Genomic DNA, 9,953 nt, shown 5'->3' with positions numbered 1-9,953 from the left:
GGAATATTTTTGGTGTGTGTGTGTGTGTGTGTGTGTGTGTGTGTGTGTGTCTTCTTCAATTTCTTTCATAAGTTTTCTATAGTTTTCAGTGTATAGATTTTTCACCTCTTTGGTAAGATTTATTCCTAGGTATTTTATGGGTTTTGGTGCAATTGTAAACAGGATCGAGTCCTTGATTTCTGTTGCTTCATTGTTGGTGTATAGGAATGCAACCAATTTCTGTGTGTTGATTTTATATCCTGCAACTTTGCTGAATTCATGAATCAATTCTAGCAGTTTTTTGGTGGAATCTTTTGGGTTTTCCATATAGAATATCATGTCATCTGCGAAGAGTGAAAGTTTGGCCTCCTCCTGGCCGATTTGGATGCCTTTTATTTCTTTGTGTTGTCTGATTGCAGAGGCTAAGCCTTCCAATACTGTGTTGAATAACAGTGGCAAGAGTGGACATGTCTGTCTTGTTCCTGACCTTAGGGGGAAAGCTCTGTTTTTCCCCATTGAAGATGATATTAGTGTTGGGTCGTTCATATATAGCTTTTATGATCTCCAGTTATGCTCCTTCTATCCTTACTTTCTTGAGGGTTTTTATCAAGAAACGATGCTGTATTTTGTCAAATGCTTTCTCTGCATCTATTGAGAGGATCGTATGGTTCTTGTCCTTTCTTTTATTGGTGTGATGAATCACATTGATTTGTGGATGTTGAACCAGCCCTGCATCTCAGGTATAAATCTCAATTGATCGTGGTGAATAATTTTCTTAATGTATTGTTGGATCCCATTGGCTAATATCTTGTTGAGGATTTTTGCATCCATGTTCATCAGGGAAATTAGTCTATATTTCTCCTTTTTTAGTGGGTTCTTTGGTTTTGGAATCAAGGTAATTCTGGCTTCATAGAAAGAGTTTGGAACTTTTCCTTCCATTTCTATTTTTGGAACAGCTTCAAGAGAATAGGTGTTAACCCTTCCTTAAATGTTTGGTAGAATTGTCCTGGAAAGCCATCTGGCCCTGGACTCTTGTTTTTTGGCAGATTTTTGGTTACTAATTTGATTTCTTTACCGTTATGGGTCTGTTCAAATTCTTTTATTTTTCTGGTTTCAGTTTTGGTAGTGTATATGCTTCTAGGAATTTGCCCATTTCTTCTAGACTGCCCATTTTATTGGCATATAATGGCTCATAATATTCATTATTGTTTTTATTTCTGCTGTGTTGATTGTGATCTTTCCTCTTTCATTCTTGATTTTATTTATTTGGATCCTTTCCTTTTTCTTTTTGATCAAACTGGCTAGGGGTTTATCAATTTTCTTTAATTATTTCAAAGAACCAGCTTCTGGTTTCATTGATCTACCATTTTTTTGGTTTCAATAGCAGTGATTTATGCTTTAATCTTTATTATTTCCTGTCTTCTGCTGGTTTGGGGTTTTATTTGCTGTCCTTTTTCCAGCTCCTTAAGGTATAAGGTTAGGTTGTATATCAGAGACCTTTTTTTACTTCTCAAGGAAGGCCTCGGTTACTATATACTTCCCTCTTATGACTGCCTTTGCTGCATCCCAGAGGTTTTGGGTTGTGGTGCTATCATTTTCATTGGCTTCCATGTACTTCTTAACTTCCTCTTTAACTTCTTGGTTAGCCCATTCATTCTTTAGTAGGACGGTCTTTAGTCCCCAAGTATTTATCTTTCCACATTTTTTCTTGTGGTTGATCTCGAGTTTCATAGCGTTGTGGTCTGAAAATATCCACAGTATGATCTTGATCTTTTTGTACTTGTTGAGGGCTGATTCGTGTCCCAGTATGTGGTCTATTCTGGAGAACGTTTCATGTGCACTGGAGAAGAATGTATATTCTGCTTTAAGATGAAATGTTCTGAATATATCTGTTAAGTCCATCTGGTCCAATGTCATTCAAAGCCATTGTTTCCTTGTTGATTTTTTGATTAGATGATCTGTCCATTGTTGTGAGTGGGGTGTTGAAGTCTCCTACTATTATTGTATTCCTATTGATGAGTTTCTTCATGTTTGTGATTGATTTATATATTTGGGTGCTATCACATTTGGCACATAAATGTTTACAATTGTTAGGTCTTCTTGGTCTATAGACCCCTTGATTATGATATAATGCCCTTCTGCATCTCTTGATACAGTCTTTATTTTAAAGTGTAGATTGTCTGATATAAGTGTAGCTACTCCGGCTTTCTTTTGTTGACCATTAGCATGATAGATGGTTCTCCATCCCCTTATTTTCAATCTGAAGGTGTCTTTAGGTCTAAAGTGGGTCTCTTGTAAACAGCATGTAGATGGATCTTGTTTTCTTATCCATTCTGTTACCCTGTGTATTTTGATTGGAGCATTGAGTCCATTGATGTTTAGAGTGAGTACTGAAAGGTATGAATTTATTGCCATTATGATACTTGTAGAGTTGGAGTTTCTGGTGGTATTCTCTGGTCCTTTCTAATCTTTGTTGCTTTTGGTATTTATTTATTTCTATATATATTTTTTTTTCATCTTTTCTCCCCTCAGAGAGTCACCCTTAAAATTTCTTGCAGGGCTGGTTTAGTGGTCACAAACTCCTTCAATTTTTGTTTGGGAAACTTTTTATCTCTCCTTCTATTTTGAATGACAGCTTTGCTGGATAAAGAATTCTTGGCTGCATATTTTTCTGATTCAGCACACTGAATATATCCTGCCACTCTTTTCTGGCCTGTCAAGTTTCTGTGGATAGATCTGCTGCAAACCTGATCTGTCTTCCCTTGTAGGTTAGGGACTTTTTTTCCCTTGCTGCTCTCATGATTCTCTCCTTGCCTGAGTATTTTGTGAATTTGACTATGATATACCTTGTTGATGGTCGGTTTTTGTTGAATCTAATGGGGTCCTCTGTGCTTCGTGGATTTTGATGTCTGTGTCCGCAGGTTAGGAAAGTTTTCCGCTATGATTTGCTCACATAACCCTTCTACCCCTATTTCTCTCTCTTCCTCTTCTGGGACCCCTATTGTTCTGATGTTGTTCATTTTTAATGAGTCACTGATTTCTCTAATTCTTAAATCGTGCTCTTTTGCCTTAATCTCCTTCATTATTCTCTGTAAGTTTGTCCTTTATATCACTGATTCTCTGCTCTGCCTCATCCATCCTTGCTGTTGTGGCATCCATTTGAGATTGCAGCTCAGTTATAACATTTTTTATTTCATCCTGACTAGATTTTACTTCTTTTATCTCTGCATAAAGGGATTCTAACCTATTTTCAACTCCAGCCTAGTATTTTTATTATTGTAATTTTAAATTCTGGTTGAGACATCTTGCTTGTATCTGTGTTGTTTAAGTCCCTGGCTGTTGTTTCTTCCTGTGCTTTCTTTTGGGGTGAATTTCTTTGTTTCTTCATTTTGAAGGAAGAAAAGGAATTAGGTAAAAAGAAAAATTAAATTAAAACACACACACACACACACACACACACACACACACACACAAAATCAAATAAATGATGCTAGATCCTAGGTGTGTTTTGGTCTGGGTGTTGAAAGGGGCTTGATAGATTAGAGAAAAAAAGGGGAAAGAAAAAAAATCATTTGAAAATTTTAAAAATGAATACACTGAAATCGAATAAAATGACATGATGAAAGTAAAATAGAATTTGAAAAAATTTTGAAAATTTGAAAGAATTTTGAAAAAGTAAAAAATATAGTAGAAAAAATTAAATTTTCATAAAAATTAAAAATATTTTCTCTTTCTGTATTCAAGAAAAAGAAAAATGAAAAAAATTGAATAGATGGACCAGCAAACAGACTGAAATACGATTTGAAATTACTTTGTTTTCCCCTAGAAGTCAAACTATGAAGTGCTTTACAGTCTGTAAACTAAGTAGGTGGAGAGATTTGTGTTCCTGAAGAGCGAGGTTGGCCCATTTGGGCATGGCTCTGTTTATCCTCTAGATGGCGCTGCTTAGCTTACTGGGGTGGATTGTTGTGGTGCTTATAGGTGTGTATGCACATGCACAGGAGCGGTGAAAATGGCGTCACCCAGCTATCCAATCTCTAGTATTGGAACTCTGTTCTCCCCTATCAGCAATCACACACCTGTTCTTTGTCTTCAGCTTGCCTCCACTCCCTGCCTTTACCCTGTCCATGACCAAGCCTTAAGCAACACCTCCCTCCTGAGTTTTATCTCAGGTGTGGCTGTGTTTTCTGACCCCTTATTTCTGAGGGACTGCGGTTTTAACCCATTCTGCCCCTCTGCAGGAGGGTCTCACTGACAGTGGCTGGGTGCCGGCCGCACCCAGGAATGTTTGCAAGACTGTACTGCTGCCAATGCCCAGAGACTGTGGTTGGATGCCAGCCCACCCCAGAAAAAGCACACAATCGTGTAGCAGCAGTGTTTCAGGAATTATGGAAAACCACAACACACATCTAGCACCAGGCTTCACCCCCAATGACCTTGTTCCAGCACCAGCAAATGTGGTTGTTTTTCCGGGTCCACTGGGGCCTGTGCCTATGGGGAAGACACAGCCTCTACCAGATGTCCTCCCAGCAAGGGAACTGCCTCTCCCCATGTTGCCTGAAGACCCCCAGACTTCACTCTGCTCCAGGATTCGCCCTTCTCACCAGGGCACCTCCAGATCGAGCTGTGGAGTTTCAGACTGTGCTCCCCCTGTTTATAGTGTCTTAATGGAATTTAAATCCTCTCCTTTCTCCCTTTTTAGTTCAGTCCCTGTGGCTGTTTCCATTTTTCCACTTTATCTCCAGCTGCTTTTTTTTTGGGGGGGGGTGTTTTTCCTATATTCTCTGCCCCCCCTGCCCCCCCCCACCATCTCCATCCTCTCTCTGCATACAAAAATAGCTCCCTGCCCTCTGCGGCTTCTCTCTCCCCCAGTTCACTTCTCCACGCTACATATCTGCTGAGTTCTATGGTTCTGGTTGTGCAGATTGTTGTGTTAACCCTCAAATCAGTTTTCTAGGTGTGCAGGATGGTTTAGTGTTGATCTGGCTGTATTTCAGGGACGTGAGACCCCAAAAAAACTTCCATGCTCTTCTGCCATCTTGGCTCTTCCTGTTTTACTTTTAAAAGTGTATAACCAAGAATACATTCAGTTTAAGTATGTCAAAGGGTTTCCAAGACCATATTTTATAATTTATAGTAGCTACCGGCACTTACATAAATTGAATGTATTATGGGTTATATACTTATGTCAAAAAGTTTCCAAGATAATATCTTATAATATATAGTAGCTACCAACACTTTATTTTGCTAGATATACCATTAAACAATAAATAAGGTTTCCTTAATCACCATTTTAATATTTAAGGCTTTGCAGTAATCTTAGCAATTTAAGAATGTGTAAATGTTTTTTGAGAAAATACAAATTATCCTCTTTTCTACTTATTTTAGAATAACTTAGTCTTCAAAGTTATCCAAAATTACCTAAAAAAAAATTTGGTTTGAGAACCACAGATAATTCATACTGGTCTTCTACTCAAACTTCTCCCATTGTTTTTCATATCACTCAGAATAAAAACATAATCTTCCACCATATCCTACAAGACTCTATACTATCTAGTCCCCAAACCTGCAGCCTAAACTCTGCCCTCCCCCTGGCTTATTTCTTTTTAGCCATAAAGGTCTAGCTTGCTGTTTCTCTTGCTGACCTCAGTCTTTACACTTGCTGTTTTGTCTGCAGATTTCATCTGGTTATTTGCACAAAGCTCCCTCCCTCTCTTCATGTCTCTGCTTAAATGGAGCCTCCTCAGAAAACATCCTGTCTAGAAGAGCCCTTGTCAATCCTCCGTTTTCCCCTAGTCTTTTAAATCCTGCTTTATTTTTCTTCACAGCATTTACCACTTCATGAAAGTGTTTATATATCAGTGGTTCTCAATCAGGAATGATTTTACTTGCCAGAGGACATTTGGCAATATCTGGAGACATTTTGGTTATCACAACAGGGAGAACGTTACTGGCATCTAGGGGGTGGAGGCCAGAGATGCTTCTAAACATCCTACAGTGCACAGGACAGTCTCTGCAATAAACTTATCTGGCCCAAAATGTCAATAGAATTGAGACTGAGAAAGTTCTTTAATTTTTTTTTTTTTTTTTTTTTTTTAGAGACAGAACATGAACAGGGAAGGGGCAGCGCGAGCAGGAGACACAGAATCCAAAGCAGGCTCCAGGTTCTGAGCTGTCAGCACAGAGCCCAACGCAGGGCTCAAACTTGCAAACTGCGAGGTCATGACCTGAGGTGAGTCAGATGCTTAACCTACTGAGCCACCCAGGTGCCCCAAGAAACTCTTAAATAAATCATTTGTCTCCCCAGGATTAATACAAACTCCATGGGAGGTTGTGTCCATTGCTCAGTTATTCCCAAAGCCTAGCTTTTAATGCATTTATATATTAAATGGAGTTCGGATCCACTTTCCAAAATACTATACCAAACATGTGTATGGTCTTCCTTCCTGTTGTCTCCAATGACTAGAAAAGTCTCTTTGACCTTCTTAGATGCTCTGCAAATCCTAGATCAATTGGAATACTAGCACTCACTAGGAAGAACTTAAGAAGTTATATTCTCTGATCTACATTAATCTATAATACATAACTATTCTTTATAACTTAAACTAAGAATTCTCAGAAACTTAACCTAGTGATGTTAATCATGTCTTTAAACCACAGTATTGTGGGATCTATCACTTTCATGGTGTTGCTTGGCAAGCCTTATGTATGAGAGAATATATTGCTTCATCATTTTAGACTTATAAATCATAACTCTATTTTGAATTATTTGGGTTTCATTACATAACTGTCTCTTTTTCTCTTACCCATTAGGTCAGTGACCCAGTTGCAGCTAATTTGGTCTCAATACCCAGATGTTCCTTTTCTCCAAAAAGGAGCTTTGAATATCTGATGGGTCCATGAGTTTTGAGGAAGAAACTGATGTGATCTTTTCTGATTGTGAAGGCCCTTCTATATCTAAGGTACAATTTAGAATTATGTTCATAGTTAGTATACATAAGTCCACAATCTCTAGCCTAATGGTAGCAAATAAATGGCCCCTGTAACAATGTGACATCATTCTCTTTCCCAACTTAAGACAAACATGTTAACCGTGTTCTCCCTGTCCTGCTGAAACCCCCAAATCTCCAAGTGGCTACTACTAGCTATCAGAATTGTCATGAGCAATGAAACCTGATACTGTTTATGATTTAAAATACCACAGAAGCTGCATGCATGAGTGTGCTACCATTGGCCAGGAATCCTAAATTTTATCATCTGTTGGTAAAATCTTAGTATGAACTTAGGCACAAGGATATCACTTTCAGTAATCTTAAAAATTCCTCATTTCTTCAGGATAAGTAATCTATTGTTAAAAACTTTGAGAGAGTAATGCTATCCTCTATCTCAATAACTTTTATATATTTCAGTTTTATTAGGAAGTTCCTGGAGCACCTTATATTCATCATCTGATGTATTGGCTGTTCCTGACAAAATCTGGAAAGTGTCTCCTTCAGGTCTCTATGATCTTTTCCATTCTTCAACACTTGTAATCACTAGCTTTGCGTCTAAAAAAGAAAATCTAAATGCCAAACTCAAGAACACACTTTAGCACACAACTCTCATCTGATCTGACTTTTTCCCCTATGGTCAACATGACATTAGACTTGCATATTTTCTTTCAGGTTCATTGATCTAACAGTGGACCCAGTTCAGCATTGCAACATTGAGAAGGTGTTCCTGTGTACAGAAACAGATGAATGTGTCCCCACATATTCCAGGACATAAGTATGGCTGTGTGGCTGACTTACCCTCCATACTCTACAGGACCAATATCCTGGTATGTGATTTTTGTATATTTATTAACATCTATTCTGTCAGTAATCTACTACCTTAGGGAAAAAGGGGCATAGCTAGCCAATTAGATATGCTGAGCCCAGTTTCATGAGCTTTATTTAATGGTGATTCTTGAAATAAAACATTTACACTTTATTCAGAAAGAAATTTATGGACCATTTACTTTTGAATATTAGCATTTAAAAGCTAATACCAAATATCTCCTGTCATCTTCTAAGATAAAGCTCATCCAGAGATCCAAGTCAGAAAACTTGGCAATGTGAATTTTAATACTCAGCCACAAGCCACAAGGAAGCACTTCCTTTAGGGGAATGGCCAGGATCTGATGTTTTCAGCCAGTCCTCTGCTGCCCTCTTTCAGGTATATAAGTCCAGCAACTCACATTTCAACAGTAGCCTCCAATTTCCCTGTCCCTATCACTTCTCCTACTTTGTAAACTCCCTAAAGCAGATTCTTGTTTGCTTCAAAGGTGACAACTGGAAGATAGGGACATATCCACACAATTTACACTGTCTGATCAAGAGGGCATGCAAACAGCATTTGGAAAGAAGAGTTTGGAGTATCATCAGTCCATATTCTTCTTTGCTGGGGGCAAAACCTTGAAACAGTGAAAGAGCCAATCCTGAGTTCCTGACCCAATCTCAGGATAAAAATAGGAAAATTAATATTCAACATATCACCCTGAACGATTCTAAATAAGTGGTCTTCAAACTAGTTCCCAGATGACAAGGCTCATGAGAGCAAATGGATGTGGAAACTATAAGTATGGATACTCAAAGCAGTACCATGTCCATTTTAGAGGGTGCATTTTGTCTCTTATTACTGTTTAACAGACACCTTTATATTAACATCCAGATAACATGTTTTTTGTTGTTTTTTTTTTATATCAATGGACTTCCCTTCTTCTGAGACATATGCCTCAGGTGAGAAACAACCCATCTGTAAGCAACTTTAACAGTAATCAGACCATAACTCCATTATATAGTTATGGTGACTCCTCAGAAGTCCAAACTGTCCAATGAATTTTGAAGACCCTTCTCTGCCAAGTTGAGCTTGACCGTATCTGGGAAGCTGATCTGGTTGTCTGTACATCAACATGGGAAACTGCTTTTCTGATTTCAAACCAGAGTAACCATTTAAAAAGTGAGTCTGAAAAGAATATATAGCAGATATGCTGGGAATTACTTTTTTGTTGTTGTTAAAAACTGTCCTTCCTGTGAGAGAACCCAATCCATCCAAACTCAGTCAGCAAGACTCGTTCTTTAACCACCAAACCAGTGCCTTGGATTCATTATAAGAATGAGGTTGCTCGGGTGTCATTCATTGAATTACCGACATGCTCAGCACTATTCTTCTATAGTCTTATGACTAGATTTATTTTAAGACCAAGTCACAATCACAAGTCCAATAATTCCATTTAAAGGAAAGGGAAACGATAACCAACGGGTATATGGAGATGTACTAATACAGTATGTCTCAAACTGCAGTATGCCTGAACCTGATGGGTTTAAGACTTAAATTTCAGGGCCCCACCCACAGAGATTCCAATTTAGTAGATTAGAATATGATCTGAGAATCTATTTTTAACAAGCTCCCGGCTGCTGCTACTGCTGCTGGTCCTCAGACCCTATACAGTGGGGTAAAACTCCACTCTCCTAACATATTTGGGATGTAATGACTTAAATGCTAGCATATTGAAACTCACCAGAGGGGCACCCGGTAAAATTATTTGCATCCCCAAAATTTAAGATAAAAGCCTTTTTTATAGTATTGAATGATTTTCCTCTCCTAAACTCAAAAAAAAAAACCAAAACAAAACAAAAAAATCCATGTTACCTTGATGTCATGTTAATATAAAGGTATTGTTAAACGGCTATTGAGGTTTTGTTTTATTTTGCTTTGGCAAAATGTGTTTTACAGCAGTGGCTTTTCAAATTTTTCTGTGCATATGAATCACCTTTGAATATCTTATTAAAATGCAGTCTAGTTCATCCTGTCTGGCCTGAGGCTTTAGATTCTACATTTCTAACAAGCTCCTAGGCTCTGAAACCTTTACCTATTACTGTTAAGTCTAAAGATTACTGTGATATCAATTTTCAAAATACATCAGACTCAGGGTGATACTTCCCCCCCCCCCC

Source organism: Panthera uncia, chromosome B1, assembly GCF_023721935.1.
Source record: "Panthera uncia isolate 11264 chromosome B1, Puncia_PCG_1.0, whole genome shotgun sequence".
Taxonomy (NCBI): Eukaryota; Metazoa; Chordata; class Mammalia; order Carnivora; family Felidae; genus Panthera; species Panthera uncia.
Note: the sequence above shows the minus strand (reverse complement) of the source record.